Source organism: Suricata suricatta, chromosome 15, assembly GCF_006229205.1.
Source record: "Suricata suricatta isolate VVHF042 chromosome 15, meerkat_22Aug2017_6uvM2_HiC, whole genome shotgun sequence".
In the NCBI taxonomy this organism is placed as follows: Eukaryota; Metazoa; Chordata; class Mammalia; order Carnivora; family Herpestidae; genus Suricata; species Suricata suricatta.
Genome location: NC_043714.1, coordinates 9,807,570 through 9,823,718, shown reverse-complemented (window position 1 = coordinate 9,823,718; position 16,149 = coordinate 9,807,570). Strand labels below are relative to the sequence as shown.

Here is a 16,149-nt window from a genome sequence, read left to right as displayed (position 1 = left end):
ACATGGGGCTTGAACTCAGAAACCGCGAGATCATGACCTGAGGTAAAATCAGACACTTAACCAACTGAGCCACCCAGGCACCCCCCAGTTAGCATTTGTTGAGCTTGATGAAATGCCCATTGCTGGCGGTTAGTACTGTATGTAGTATGCCTGACCTCAAACTTCTGTCACCGCTGGTGGTTCACGATGACGGAGGACCTCCAAAGTCTTTGAAATAGAAGGAAACCGATGTTTCTTAGAGGCCAGTTGTGACTGAATTATTTTTCCCATGTAAATTTCTGTTACGTTAAAGAAGGTTAGATGATCATAATTTTGTGAGTTGTTTGTTGTTTGGTTTTCCTCAGTGGGTATGAATCAGTGAGTAAATCAGAATAAAGCGTTAATTAATAAGTGATGTGTTGTTTCTTCTTTGATAATATTTTTGTATTTGAATTGCATTGGAATCGGTTTTTGTATTAGTCTTATATCAAAATGTATTTAAATTAGTTCTCCTCTGTCCAAGACCAGAAGGTCGGTGCATGAAGGCTTATGAGTTATTGCTGAATATTTTTCTGAAGGGGAAAAAACTCACTTTTCAGCAATTTACAGAAATGTTATAGATTCTTTCATTTTTAGCCTAAAGGGAAAATTAGTGGGATGCCAGAATGAGGTAGTTAGGGTAATGATAAGAGAAATGAGGGAAAATGGACAATGGAAGGACATTATCCTGTTAGAAGGATAATGAGAGGGAACAAGATATAAAGAAGGGGGGGGCATTAATGAAAATGAGGAAGGAGATGCCTATGTATAGGGAAATAATGAGGATATAAACAAAAATCCTAAAACCTTTTCTCATTCAGCTGTATGTTTATTCTTCGCTATTAGGGAAGTGTAGCGCACGACTGAATAGTAAGCAACCCAAAGCAAATGTGGTAAGAAAAAAGGAAAGAAAAAACGTGTAACAATAGTTCTTTAGACTATATAAGCAGTCTTTTAGATTCATTAGAAGACAATTTGGAAAATATTTGATAATTGTTGCTTTCAGTCATAACAGGGATGTGAACAATACACGTTCTATTCATATCAAATCCGTTTGATTAAGGTTGGTTGAGTTTGACATTCTTTGCTTAATCAAGCTTGCTCAGACTTTTTTAGATATGTCCCACTAATGAATGATTGATGTGAATTGATATAATGGAGGATTACCATCACACAGTTCTTGAGTGATTTCAGTGTATTTGGGGGAATATTGTTTTAATTCTAAAGCAGGCAAGGGAGGCCAGAGGTCACTTAGCCCAACTGTCATTTCATAAATGGAGAATATAAAGTCCTAGAGAAGCTCAGTGCCTTTGCCTAAGGCCCAATGCTGGTTAGGAACAGCCAAAGAATTATTCACATACCCTCAGTCCAGTGAGATTTCATTGCTCCAGATCTCAGGGCCACAGCGGAGAAATACGGGATGATTCAGAAAAAAACCTCTACTTTGGGTTGCCATTTCACCTCCTGGTCACCTTGCTATTGGCTTCCAAATGGAGCACACCCAAGAGAAAACAAGTAAACATTTTTAAAAAGAACAAATCCAATATGCCCATGAAGGGAGAGGTACGTGGTGTGGAAGAATTCACATGAGTGTTAAGAGCCAAGAGCGCTGTCTCAAGGGTCCCTGCTATTTAGTGAGTTTGGTCAGATAGTGAAAAGCTTCCCTTTTGCGGGGAGCAGGTTCTACATGTTCTGAGGGGCAGAGGCAGAATCTGAGGACATCAGAGAGTTCTTCTGGCTTTAAAATTCTAACATAATATTATGGGTGCCAATGAGAATCTTAGTTTTTAAGGACACTGATGGTTATGCCTTATTAAAATGAGGGAAAAATAAGTAGTCTTATCCGTGAAATAGCTATGGTTGTTGTTGAGAAACCGTACTATTGGCTGAAAATCTCAGATGGGATTGCAAAAAAAAAAAAAAAAAATGTTGATAGCTCAGCCCTACTGGAGGGAGGAGATAGCACATGCAAAGAACGTGTTTTTTGATTGGAAGACGAAACAAAACAACTCCCCGACCTTACTGTTATTCTTTAACTATCATCTGTCTTCTTGGTCTTTATCTGTCACACATGAAGGTTTAAAACCTCCCAACACCCTAATACACCACCACAGATGTGTGAAGAGGACTTAAAACAGTTGCCTTTCTTTCTAGCAAAGTATGTTAAGCATCATGCCAGCATGAAGCACAATATTTTAAAGGCTTTTGTTGAAAGAAATTGCCTGAATTCACCATTATGTCTAGGGCATATTCTTAAAGCAAGTACACATCAAGAATGCTAGGCGATTCACATCGGGCACCCACTTCAGGATTTAATTGGTACCACGTTGGTGTAAGCAACTGCTCCTACGGGGACTCCTACATCGCAAAAGTCGTGGACCCCAAGTGCTCTCTCAAACTGACTTGGAGCCCTCTTGTGTTTTAAAGTTTATTTATTTATTTTGAGCAAAAGAGGCTGATGATTTGAGTGGAAGAGGGGCAGAGAAAGAGAGGAAGAGAGAGAGAATCCCTGGCAGGCTCTGCACTGACAGTGCAGAGCCCAAGGTGGGGCTCGAACTCATGGACCATGAGATCCTGACCCCAGCCAAAATTAGAGTAGGATTGCCTATCTGACAAAGTCACCCAGCACTCCTAGAGTCCTCCTATTTTACGATTGTCCTGTGTAATACCACTATGTCATGATCCTTTTTGACATTAACACAGAATAGATGAATGTACAAATTTGATGTGTCTTCAGATTTTTAAGAAAGGAAAAGTAGCATATTAGGATAATAAAGAAGAAAACAATTCAATGGGAACTTTTTTTTTAATGTTTTATTTATTTTTAATACAGAGAGAGACAGAGCATGAGAGGGGGAGGGGCAGAAGAGAAGGAGACACAGAACCGGAAGCAGGCTCCAGGCTCTGAGCTAGCTCTCAGCACAGAGCCTGACTCGGGGCTTGAACCCACGAACGTGAGATCTGACCTGAGCCGAAGCCAGAGGCTTAACCGACTGAGCCACCCAGGCGCCCCCAATGGGAACTTTTTAACGAGAGCATGAAGAAATGTTTAGAGGCAAAGAAGGGGGAGGGACAACTTTATCTTCATTGTTTTAAGCACAGAATTACAAGTAAGGTAGCACATGCTGGACCAATTTGTAGGAAAGAAGTGCATGTCAGTAGGAAGACAATCTGAGTCTATGTTGAACTTTACCAAGACCTTTAAAAAGGACGGAAGCTGGAAAGAGAGGAGTTTTGTTGAAACAACATTAGAAATGAAGTGAGAAATACTATATAGTTGTGAAAACTAGAAAAAAGGAGAACATAAACATTCAATCGTGGCTGAAAGCATGTGTACGGATATAATCAAATGGAGAGGGCCAAGATGTGGAAGCAAAAAATAGCACGAACATTTTGGAGCTTCTGGTCGTAGTGCCTTATCAGCACAAAGATTATCTGCGATCACAGAGCCACAATGGAGCATGGTTCTGATCATCGGGAAAGGACTCAGAGCACCTGCTCAGCCTAATCATGGGCACCTCTGGGTGCACATCCTTGGCTGTGTAAAGGAATTCCCAGATATTACTTAAGTAGGATCATTGCTTTTGACTCCTCTTCATAAAAAGGAGAAACACATGGAAATGCAGAAAAGACACACAAAGGGTCTCTGTTTTTTTAAAGGATAGAAAGATGGTCCAGGCAAAAGAAATAAAGCAGTCTGTTTAACTTGGACCTTATCAAGACAAGTGACATTAAACATCTTCAAGGTAGCACGCACAAATACACGTACACACACGGCAAATTTATGGAGACTCGTTTACACCAATTTTAATACCAGTAATGAATAAAGCAATTTCATCCTATAAGTAGGATAAATATTATAAATACTGATAACCAGCATAGAAAAGAAGGGTAAATTACCTACTACATCTGAATGTAACATCATTTCATTGATCACAAGTTTCATTCATAAGGAAGAACCTCACTACTACACATCAATGAACTGGTAGATGGATGGCCTGGACATAAAGTGTGAGATTTCAGATTTTGTACTTTCCAGGGGACCCAGCCTGGTCCTAAAATTTTTAGAAATTCAAATGACAGTTTTCTGTAAGATGCAAGATGAAGTAGAGTAGAAATAGCAAAGTATCCCAGTGCTGGATAAGGGCCTGTGCACAGAGAGAGACCTCACTCTGGGCTTCTCTCTCTTCTTGAGATGCAATCTCAGTCCACGTCTGGCATATGATATAGTTTCCAGGGGAGATCAGCTGTTTCTGCATTCGAGCCCTTTAGATATTGCATTCCCTTCCCACACCACGTCCCTTTCATCTGATTGCTTATCCACACTTAAACATTCTACTCAAAGCCCACCTCCTTCTGGCAGCTTTCCTAATACCCTTCTCCCACCCTCCAAGTCTGACTTGCATTCCTTTTCCTGAGTTTCTAGAATATTCATGGACACAAGATCACGCCATGGTTTGGTGCAAAGACTAGTGCCAGTGCCTGAGCCAGGAGGCCGGTTGGACCTCTTGCTGGATGTGTGACCACTGAGTGGTCAGCTCTCTGGGCCATGTCTTCTTCTCCAAAACGTGGATAAAAGTAATAAGCTCCTGGGGTTGGTAATGATGCGAAAGTGAGTTCACATTTGTTGTTTTAAAAAAGACATATTGTTTATTTTGAGAGCAAGAGAGTGGAGGAGAGGCAGAGAGAGAGGGAGACCAGGAATCACAAGCAGGCTCCATGCTGTCCGCGCAGAGCCTGATGTAGGGCTAGAACGCACGAACCATGGGATTGTGATCTGAGCAGAAATCAAGAGTCAGACGCTTAACTGACCGAGCCCCCCGGGTGCCCCATGAGTTCACATCTGTAAAGCACTGAGAACAGCAGTGTCTGCTGGTACACAAGAAAACCTGCCAAGTGTGGGCTCTTAGCCTCCTTACTTGCGTCGGTATTTTTTCATCATGATTATTACGATGATGAGTGATGTCACTCACCTTGTGCTATATCATATATGGCTGATTTCAGACAAGAGGTCTCCTTTTATGCCATTTTAGGCTTCCTGTCCTCAGGATTGAGCACCTTTGGCACACAATATTTTTCCATTAAATGTTTTGTAGAGTAAGTGAATAAATAATGGGAGACAGTGGCCATTTATCGGCTCTGAGAGATTACGGGTCAGCAATGGAATGCATGGTTTGGGTTAGTTTTTCTTAAGCAAATATAATGTAATTGGAAGAGAGACACAGTCTGGGAATTACTGTTTTACTGGAGTCATCGCAACTGTTACGAAGTTATTGGTTCTAATTTTCAACGATGCACACATGTATGTTGCTTAGCAATAGGATCCATTGTTTTATTAAAGAAAGTATATGGGCTCATGTTTTTATGGAGACAACTAAGCTGTTAATACTACAGAGAACAGATCAAGATGCCGGTTTAGGGAGCAACAAGTAGAGAAAGTGCAATCACGGTTCAGAAGTGCGAACCACAGGACACACAAAAAAAACGTCCATGGGGATCCCCTTGTCCAAGAGGCCCAGCATAGGCCTCTTGGCCTCTGTACCTTTTACCCTTATTTGACAGGTTTAACATCCTCACCTATTAAAATCCAGTTGGGCAAGTAGTTATTCAATATTAGAATTAGCTAGTAAAGAATACTGTGGGGTCCATGAAAATGACATTGGTGATAAGCTTGGGTGACGGGAGGGTACATTTAGTAGTGAGGGCATGCCGCCATTTCCCTATGTCTGCTGAGATCCTTCCCCATGTCCCTCCGCCTCCTTCCAGGGCCCGCTCACCTGCCTCCCTCCCCTCTTCTTTCCACTTACTAATTGCCAGACTCTGAGCTGGTTCTTAACTTCTGGGTGTCTAGATGTGGCCGTCTAAAAGATGGGGATAATAATTGTTCCTCCTTCCAAGAATTGCGCAGAGAAAGTGAGTTCATATTTGGAAGCCTTTTGGGGCCAGTGTTTAGCACACAACAGTGCAAAGTGTGGATTTGCTGTTATAACTCTTACCAGTTTTTCTTGCTCTGACTTGCCATTTTCTTCTCCTGCTCTAAAAACCTAAATGCAGAATGCAGTCATGGTGAATTGGTGGAGTGGAGGTGGGCCACTGGTTAGAAATCCATCTTTAGATTTGCTCAGGTTGAAGGCGTCGAGGGCCTCTTCAGCTGGGCTTTCCCACGTTCCGCACTCAACAGTGGGCCATCGTCTTAGATGATCGTCTCACATCACCCAACAGAACCAATCTGTTCTGTTTTCATCGAGAGAGACAGAGAGAAAGAGAGAAAGAGAGTGCAGACTCTGTGTTATCAGCACAGATCCCCACATAGGAGTGTAAACCCACGAACCCCAAGATCATGACCCAAGCTGAAATCAAGAGTCAGATGGTTAACCAACAGAGCCACCCAGGCACCCTGCTGTTTTCATGTTGAAGGGGATAGGAGGCTGCATAAAGCATTGGTTTTGTGTTTCATACATTTTAAGCATGATTTGTTGCTCGTGGTGGGGGGTTGAGTGTCAGGACTGGGGAAAGGCAGATCGGTGAGGTTGTGCACACCTGTTGAGTTGTGTGTGGATACACAGCCACATGGCCTCGCCCCCACATCAGAGTCTGCGTCCTGGCAGCACTTTGGGTAGTAATTATAGTAGAGATTACTTTAAAATAGGACTGGCATAGATTTCAATCTTATCTGGTAACGGTTAACTTATTAATGATCGTTTTGGCCTGTTGGCAGCCATTCTGTCTTTAAACTGCAAGACAGATACTATCTCTCGAGCCACAAGGGATAAGTAATTGGATGGGAAACCATGGAGAACTCCCCGACATTATGGGAAGTGTTTTCAAGAATTTGGCCTCTGTCCGTCAGACTGGAACCACAGTGTTGGCAGTCAGCTTGTAAGGTCCCCTTTGCAGATGGTACATGTACAAATCAAAATCTTGGGTCCTCAAGACTTTTATGTGGGTATACTTTCTCTCAACGTGCTTCCCGAAGGATTCCAGGGACTTTCAGTCTGAAAAAGCAGAGCCACTAAGAAATTACTATGGTGGGTTGCCTGGGTGGCCGGCTTTGGCTCAGGTCATGATCTCACAGTTCATGGTTTCGAGCCCCACGTCGGGCTCTGTGCTGACAGCTCAGAGCCTGGAGCCTGCTTTGGATTCTGTGTCTCCCTCTCTCTCTGACCCTCCCCTGCTCATGCTGCCTCTCTCTGTCTCTCAAAAGAAAAAAAAAGAAATTACTATGGAAATAATTTGAGTTCACCTAATCAATGGTCACTGTAGGAGCCGTTCTACCCTGTACATGTTACCAGAAAATATAGTCTCTGGAACAAATATTTCAAGAGGCTAGACGGTTTGCTTTGAGTGCAGTCTTGACATGCATCCCCGTGCTGGTTCTGCCGTTGACAGTTTGCCTCCGCTGACATGGTGGACCAGTTGGACACATAATGATGAGGTGCCCCAATTCTGTAATGCCATCTTTCTCTACGGTGGAGCATCCTTCGAATTCATAGCTCAGCAAACTTGTATGTTCACATCTGGAATGAATTCCAATAGATCCCCGCTTTCTTGCAGTAGTAGAAACGGGGCATAGTTAACTTGTTATGTTGTAGTAAAACGCACATAACACAAAATATACCATTTGGACCATTTTTGAGCATGTGGTACTGTGGCATTAAGTACATCTACATTGTTGCACAACCATTACCCCCGTCCATTTCCAGAACATTCTCATCCTCTCAAACTGAAACTCTGTCCCCATTACATAGTGACTCCCCATTCGCCCCGCTACCAGCCCCTCGTAACCCCTAGGGAGAGTTTGTTTTCGGCAAGTGTTTTTCACCGCGGGCCCACTAGAATGCCAGCCTGGTGATAGAAAGTTGAGTCAGATGTGATCTCTGCACACAAGGGCCTCATGGGAGGAGAGTCCCACAATTTGGGGGTCACATTTCAAATCCTCTACCAACTCACCACAGGACATACTTCACAAATGGAGAGAAAGGGCCTCGCTAGCCTTTGTGACCACGAGAGGCTTCTTGGAACAGACATCCAAAGTGAATCTTAACTTCTCTTAGTTTTGGTTTCTTAGATAAAATTGGAATACTATTTACCTCATAGGGTTTGGGGTGGGAGGAACTTTAAATGCAGTTATGTCATTTAAGCACCTAGCAGAGTGCCTGGCCCTAAGCAATCATAAATATTAGCTTTTGTTATTATTGGGGAAAGTGTAGAAATTAGCTAAAGGGAGAGACACAAAGAAGAATGATGTCTACAGAGCTAATGGCACGTGCAAAGGTTCAGAGGCATCACACGCAAATCCTGAAAAGAATTTTTGTACAGTTACTAACAATAGGAAGTGAGGTACATAGTATTCTGATGATTTGATTTTACTGTGTTAAAGATCCACATATAAAATTAAAACATCCATAAGAGAACTCTACATTTTCCCCTGATACTCTGCCTTCCCTAATGTCTTGGAAAGAGATACTCAGTTGCTATAGGCAACATCCTCGGAGTCATCCCTGATCCCATACTTCTTCCTCTTGGAAAGAGATACTCAGTTGCTATAGGCAACATCCTCGGAGTCATCCCTGATCCCATACTTCTTCCCCTTCAGCCGTATTTACATCTCTTTCTCGCCCCCTCTGATAACTCCGTACCAGCAATACCAGGAGGTCGGTCCACCTGGGTTGCCGCGGTAGCATCCTAACTTGTCTCCTTCATTTCCCATGGGCTCCTCCACTGTCTCTGTCCGCACAGAAGATGTGAGAGAAAATGTTAATCAGAGCGTGTCTCTGTTTTGCACACAACCTTCCAGTTTCTTCCCATTACACTCAGGGGGCCAAATCCAGTTTCATCTTACGGAATGTAAGGCCATGCATTTTCCTTCCTGTTCATCTCTCCAACCTCGTTTTGTATTTTTTCTCTAGTTTATTTCTTTTTAATGCTAGCCAAGCTTATTCCGACCTCACGTCATCACTGACATGCTGTCTCAAACTGGCAACAATCTTCCTTGAAGCTGGCTTGTAGTCATTCAGTTCTTAACCTAAATGTCACCTCCTTAACCTAAGAGTCCCCCCTCCTGAGTCTCTATCCTAGCTTTGCATTCTTCATGGATTTGTAGGATTGGAAGTTATGCCATTTGTTTGTTTATCTTCTGAAACGTCTCTCTCTCCCCGCTGGAACTTAAACTCCTTGAGAACAGGGACGTGCCTTGTCGTTTTGTTCACTGATTTATACCCAGTGATTAAACAGTGCATGGAACATGGTATGTGCTCGGGAGGTGAGCACATGAGTCTTATTCAAATCAATAAACAGTTGATTTGTTCCCAGTGTGCGTAAAGCATGGCACTGCAATGGGTACCGGGATGAGAAACTTCTAGATCTGGTCCTGGAAGTTTTTAAACTCAACAGAGTAACCAAAAAAAATAAATAAATTAAGAAGAAGAAGAAGTTATGTCCATGTGCTGTTAATTTAAACTAAGGAAATATCAGAACTTTAGCTATGCCCTTTATTTTCCATAATGCCTCAAGCTAATCACTTTTCTCCTCTCTAGGTAATCTCTCTCTCTCTCTCTCTCTCTCTCTCTCTCTCTCTCTCTCTCCCCGCAGCCATGGCCTCTCTTGCTCTTCCTCACATGTCTGTTGGGTATGTATTTTGCACCCTTGGTTGGTCCACGAGGCACCCAGAAATTGCACCTGCTCTTTTACACCCTGATCATTTCTTCTCTGTGTATGGTTAACACATCTTAGGTACTCAGTTGATACTTTTATTGACTGATTGATACTTCATACGAATGTGATATTTCACATCAAATGTTCGGTTTTGTCTTTACAAGTGAAATTCTGACCTATATCGCTTCTGACATAATGCTCCAGCAGCATGGGGGGTTGCTTTAGAAAGAAAATGAGGGGAGATTTTGATCCCTATTTAAAAGCCACTCAGGTCATGCCTACTCTTTCCAAAGTTAACAGAGGAAATCCTTGTGGCCATAGTGTAAACATTGTAAATAAGCAGTCTGTTATCAATCATGTTTTATTACCATTGGAACATGTTGAGTGCTTTGATAATGACCTTGGGAGCCAACAGCTTCCATAACCTAGATGTAACCAAGGAACTCTAGAACAGCTCAAAGCCTAAAACGTTGACCTTCAACCTGCCTGTGAGCGGGCGGAGCGCCGTGCGCACCTGGCCGTGTGTAAATGTTACCCTGTTTACTCTGTGACGTTAGCGGTAGCAGGCTAACAGCGTCGGCTCATGTTTTTCCGTCTCGTGGAGCCCCGATGGCTTTTGTTAAGAAAAGTTCTTCAAATATTAAACAAAAGGCGGTGAAATATTAGATTCATTAGAAACGTAAAACTTACTACTATTGCTCTACTAGCAATTGCGCAGCGCGCTTAGAAAAAGTAACATCGACAAACATTACTTATTTCTGTGGCTGTCAACATTTAATTAAACAGGGCCCCTACATCTTCAGATGTCACTGTATTGTATATGTGCAATAAAAGGTTCAAATTAAAATACTGTACAATTAGTTTGCATAGAAAAATGACTTTTGCAGACCTCTACAATAGACAGTTTAGAGAAATAAGCATTTTGTGTTTAAATTGTGCTCCTTAGTATTTTAAACAGATGGCAATGGCTTTCCTCTTGATTATAACTTTGAGGCATGCTTTACTAAATGGAATCAGCGGGGTTCATTAAGGTCCCATTTGATGTATCAGTATTATAAAAATACCATGTTAATTATCCTCAAACGTTGCAAGTTACCTCCATTTTCCTGCAATCAGAAGATGAGAGAAACCCTGTGAAGCAAATTAGTCCTAATTGAAAGAGGACTGATTAATATTTAAATAAGGCATTGTGTGAGGGATTCTGCCATGAGAAAAATAGGCTGAACATCTGAATTAATTGCATAGCAGGTTAAATTAAATTTCATATAATGGGTTGGAAGATGAGTTGGCACAGTGCTTTAGCAGTGAGTACAATGGCTGAAATACCAGTCTTTTCTTTCACTCTTGGCTCAATTCCATTGAGGTCCTTGTAGCCATTACCTCTTTGTTGTCTCTCTTTCAATGCAAACAAAGGTACTAACAGAAAATTGCTACCACATTTTTAAAAATGTTAATCCTTTTTGGGAGACAGCACCTGTCTACATTTTCTCCATTTCTCTTCCACCTTGGCTGTAAAATTGGGAAACATTAGTATCTTTTTCCTTGCCAGGTTTAATGAGGATTGATGTCATAAAATGCTAATGGCTGGAATATAGTTAGAATTGTGCTATTAGTGGGTTATCACTGTCTGACATTTTCCCTGCACTAGAGCATGCATGTGGAGCCTGTTTAAAGTGATTGGGTTACTTAAGGGTCCCTGTTAGGGATATTTAATCCAACATAAATTACTTATGCACTTTGTTAGTGTTCAAAGGAAGAGTGTCACGTTGTACATGCTGGCGGTTTTCCAGTCAAGAGCTGTTAATTACTGTACAGCCAGTGAATACATTTTGCGGCGGTGGAAGTCATGGGGGGGAGGGTGGGGACGATCGTATATTCCATCGAACTAAAAATGAATAGATGAGCACGTATAGGAAAAGAAATAGACTGGAGTCCTCTTTGCCCCTAGGAATTATAGTGCCATTTGTTTTCATTTTGAAAATAAAAACAAATGACAATGTGATTCCCTTTGGGGGAAAAGTACTTGAGATCTAAAGCATTCCTGCCCCAAACAAGCAATTATCTCTTTGTATGTTGTTAGCGACCAAATACATTTTCCAAAGCCTCGATTCAGAATTTTACAACTTGGTGAACCTTAGCATTTGGGAAGATATTATTTGCTAATCGAGCCAGAAAAACTACAGCAATGGTAACAAATGATGTAAAAACATCTTAGGGTCAGCCTGATGGTTCTGAAGTTACATTTTATAAGCTTTGGTGGATCAGGAACTATCTTTTTATTGTCACTTTGAAGGGTCAAGCGGACTCTGTTTCTATTAATAGCGGTTTTTACCATCTCTTATTGTTTAAAAACCTAAGTGTGAAAAGAAAAGTTCTTTCAAAAGATCTAACTTTCTGCACTGACTACCATTACAGCCCCATTTCTGGGTTTGTACTGTTGATATTATTTAGACAAGTATTATAGGTTATATGTGTGTGTGTGTGCGCGTGCGTGTGCACGTGTGCAGGATATATATTAGATGTTCCCAATACTATTCATTTGCTGAAATAGCCAGAAGCATACATCATGAAAATTTTTTGCAAATAATCCATTTTCCATGTCTAAGAAGATAGAAAAATATATAGTTTCTAAGCCTTTGTAAAATAACCCTTCTTTCTGAATTATGGCTCTGAACAAAGAACATTTCATTTTGGTAGTTCTTATTATAGCCATCAGTTTTAAATTAAGAGTTGGAAATACGTGCCTAGCATATTTATAAACTTCCCTTTAATAAGGGGAAAAACCCTCCTTTTTTTTTACTGAAGAATGATGAGTTAGGCACAAATGGGCCAAACACGTGCTGTTGTTTTAATTATAGAAATTAAAATATTTTGATTCGGAATATTAAAAGGACTTTCTTATGAATAGCCCATTGCTAGTTCATACAAATTCATGGTAATAGATACCAATCCATATGGTTAATTCTAACGCTTAGTATATCATCTATTAATGAAGTCATGCTTCGAAAGAGTTCAAAGCCGGTTTTGCTTTGAACAGAGTTGTAAGACCTGATGATGTGGAGTGAAGCCTAATAATTCACACAGGATAGCAGTGAAATATGAAGCCCTCCTAAATTTAACTGGCTAACAAGCACGTGACCAAGAGCAGTAGGTCAAAGTTACGCAAGGAGGGATCTATTACCGCCTTCAAATCTATAGAAGTCTATATCCATCTCTTGACGAGAATCATATGTATATGGGTAACTCCTCATAAGGCTAATGGGAGTTCACCAGAAATATCCTTTGTGCACTTCTGGGCACTGGACCAATCTCTCCTGAGTGTATTGTGAGTGATGAGACTATTTCAATGAAGTCCATAAAAAATCAGATGGAGCAAAGGTAATAATTCCTTCATAATTGGCTTAATGATGAGAGGGAACATGAAAAGATATAAATGTGTGCAGCAAATCAAGAATGTTTTAGAAAGGCCCTCAGACTCCAACCAGTTGGGGCTGTCAAACAGAGTGGTTTTTAGGCAAAACTATTTCCACATTTTGAGTTACCTTTACGACTCTCAAAAATGAAAACAAACTTTTTAGACTTCAAGACGCATTTCTTACGACTACCGCCCCAACAAGGAGAATAAACTGCAAAAGCATCTGCAGGTCTTGAAGATTCCATTTTTTTAATTTGAAGTACAATTGAAAGATGATTTCATGGCATGTAATTCTAACATCTCTTAGATACAGAGATATATCTGTGTACTGGAGATGTTTTCAATATAGTATATATATAACATATTATAGATGGAGAAATCATTTTTGTTCATTATCCATATAAACATTTAATAGATTATAAAAAATATAATACATATAAAAGATAATTTTATATGTTATGTATGAAATTTTGACCTTCTCAGTTACCTACTGTTTTCCTAACCAGTTATGTCCCAGGGCCTAGGACTACATAATCTAGACACAACGTTAATGTTGAACCAAAACCCTAAAGCATTTGCTTTGTAGATTGCACCCTGTCTGTTTCTTTAACAGGTTGTAGCTCTCTTGGTGAGAGCGCAAATCGGAAGGTAAAAGGTGCAAAGAGGGAACTAGCCAGCGGAATCATGGTAATCCTGGAAGCTTTCAGCAGTCACCCCCGCGCCCCCCCCCCCACCTTCCAACCCCCTCTCCATGCTCCCTCCATGCCTTCTGGCCTAATCACAGGGACATTGTTTGTGTGTTGCGTTGTGTTTTGATAGCACTTCTACAGCTGTATTGAATTGCTTCATGTTCTTATGTAAATGTTGCATCCAAATATTTGGTACTCTTGGAGCAAGAGGGACAGAAGCACTCACTTGGCAAGTGCTGTTAATCACACTTCTCAGGGTCCCAGGGTTACAGGCTTATAGAACTGACAATGATAGTGGATTCTAGATCTTGTAAGTTTTCTTATCCAAAGCCAGACTGCTATAGGAAAATTGCTCCATTTATCAGATTGAAAGAAGACATTGAAGAATCGATAGCATGGCGCTGGGCAGTGTATTCACCTGGAGGCCAGAAAAGTGACCAGTTGAATCTCTGTTCTCTCCTTGTTTTGTTGCCGTTGGGAAAAATGAGGTAGCCTCTTTCATGGCTTTTAGTCTTATGTCACTTTCCTTACTCACACCACAGTCTTTCCTGTTGGTTCATGACTTTGCTGGTCACTAAAGGCATGCCTTTCGGATACCAGCAGCACTCTGAATTAAACCACTGCAGTGACATGGAACTCTGGACTATCCTTTTAAAAAAAAAAAAGTGGATAGTATATGCAGGTAGCATGCAATTTCAATATTGACTTACCATTGTTTGGCCTGTTGAATGAATGAGTGAAGAAAGAAAATTAAGTGAAACAAATCTGACACTCATAGATGCCCTCGAACGAGTGAAGCTCTTGTGCGTACTCTCTTGTCTCACTGTGTTTGGTCTTGAAACTGACACTGTGAGGGAGCTGTAGTCCTGAGGGTCGACACCACGCAAGTGGCACATCTGTCACTCTCGGTTCAGTTTTATTCAGTCAGCAGTTTTGAGCACTTACTCATTCCTGGAACTCTACTCTTCCTAGAGGTAAAATTGGAGCAAAGGAAGGACCTTGTCCTTGAAGAGTCCTCCTTCTGTGGGAAGCAGTCGTATGAACACAGACGCCACTGCGGGCCAGCACAGTAATGGTGATGGTATGAGATGGGAAGGGGATGCATGAAGTCCTGTCTGGGGAAAGAGCTGGTGTCCTGTGGAGAAGGTGATGTCTCTGTGGGGCCTGGAGAAAGGAGCTCACCAGGCAGGTTGAGAGACAGGCAGGGAGGAAGGCAGAGCACAGCATGAGCAGAGGCACAGGGAAGCTTCGGGAGTGATGGAATTGTGTACTTGGAATACAGCCTTTATAGGGTTAGAATGGCCGTCTAGGAGGTTCCTAGAAAAGTAGGCAGAGATTGCACTATGAAGGCATCATGAGCCCCAGTCACAGAAATTTTGCTGCCTTATTTGTATATGAGTTTGACCTCCCTGCTGGGCTAATGGTGAGCCTCTGGGGAACAGGGATTGGGTTTCAATCTCCTACTGGTATACAGTCGGTGCTTAATAAATATCTAGTGAATTACATGCAATAAATAAGTGGTGAATTTATTGACAGGGTAAGCTTCTCAATTCTTTTCTTTCTTTCTTTCTTTCTTTCTTTCTTTCTTTCTTTCTTTCTTTCTTTCTTTCTTTCTTTCTTGTATTACCCTCTCCCTCTCCCCATACATTGTAATGAAGAATCACGAGAATCAGGAGGGTCCATCCTGGCAGGGAGCTTTAAGGTCAACTTCCCAAAATGAAATCTTACAAATAGTTGCTGAGTGACTTGCCCAAAGTTGCAATACTGAGGGCCATCAGGGTTGAGTCCTGGGTCTTCTGCATCAAGTCAAGTATAATTTCTACCCCATCATGTATTTATTCAATTTTTTCCTGAAATATCACTAAAAATCACGTTGCTTGAACTTTTTACCACTAAGGGTATATTTTTATATCGAAGGATATGAAGATAAAATGCAGTTGTGTTTCTGTGTGATTTCAGAATGATACTAGGCTGCTGATAGAACTCTAAAGAATTTCAATGGCTACTATCATTTTCTGCTAATAGTTGATATTTAAAAACACTTGAATGTTATCTTTAATAGTTTCATTATTTGAAAGTTTAGTCAAGTTTGGCTTGTTTGGGAATTTTATGCATTATAATATATTTACTTTTAGAGGGTTTTTTAATGTTTTTTTTTTGAGAGAGAGAAAAAGAGAGAGAGAGAGAGAGAGAGAGAGACAGAGTGTGAGCAGGGGAAGGGCAGAGAAAGAGGGAGACACAGAATCCGAAGCAGGCTCCAGGCTCTGAGCTGTCAGCACAGAGCCAGACGGGGTCTTGAACCCAAGAACCACGAGAGCATGACCTGAGCTGCAGTCAAATGCTTAGCTGACTGAGCTGCCCAAGTGCCCCTTA

General features: G+C 41.3%; 1 protein-coding gene across 3 annotated transcripts in view; it reads left to right on the top strand.

Moving 5' to 3' along the window:
- The window catches only part of TOX (thymocyte selection associated high mobility group box), a 303,389-nt gene that overhangs the window by 78,092 nt on the left and 209,148 nt on the right, over positions 1-16,149 (top strand). The gene's annotated exons all lie outside the window — the stretch shown is intronic.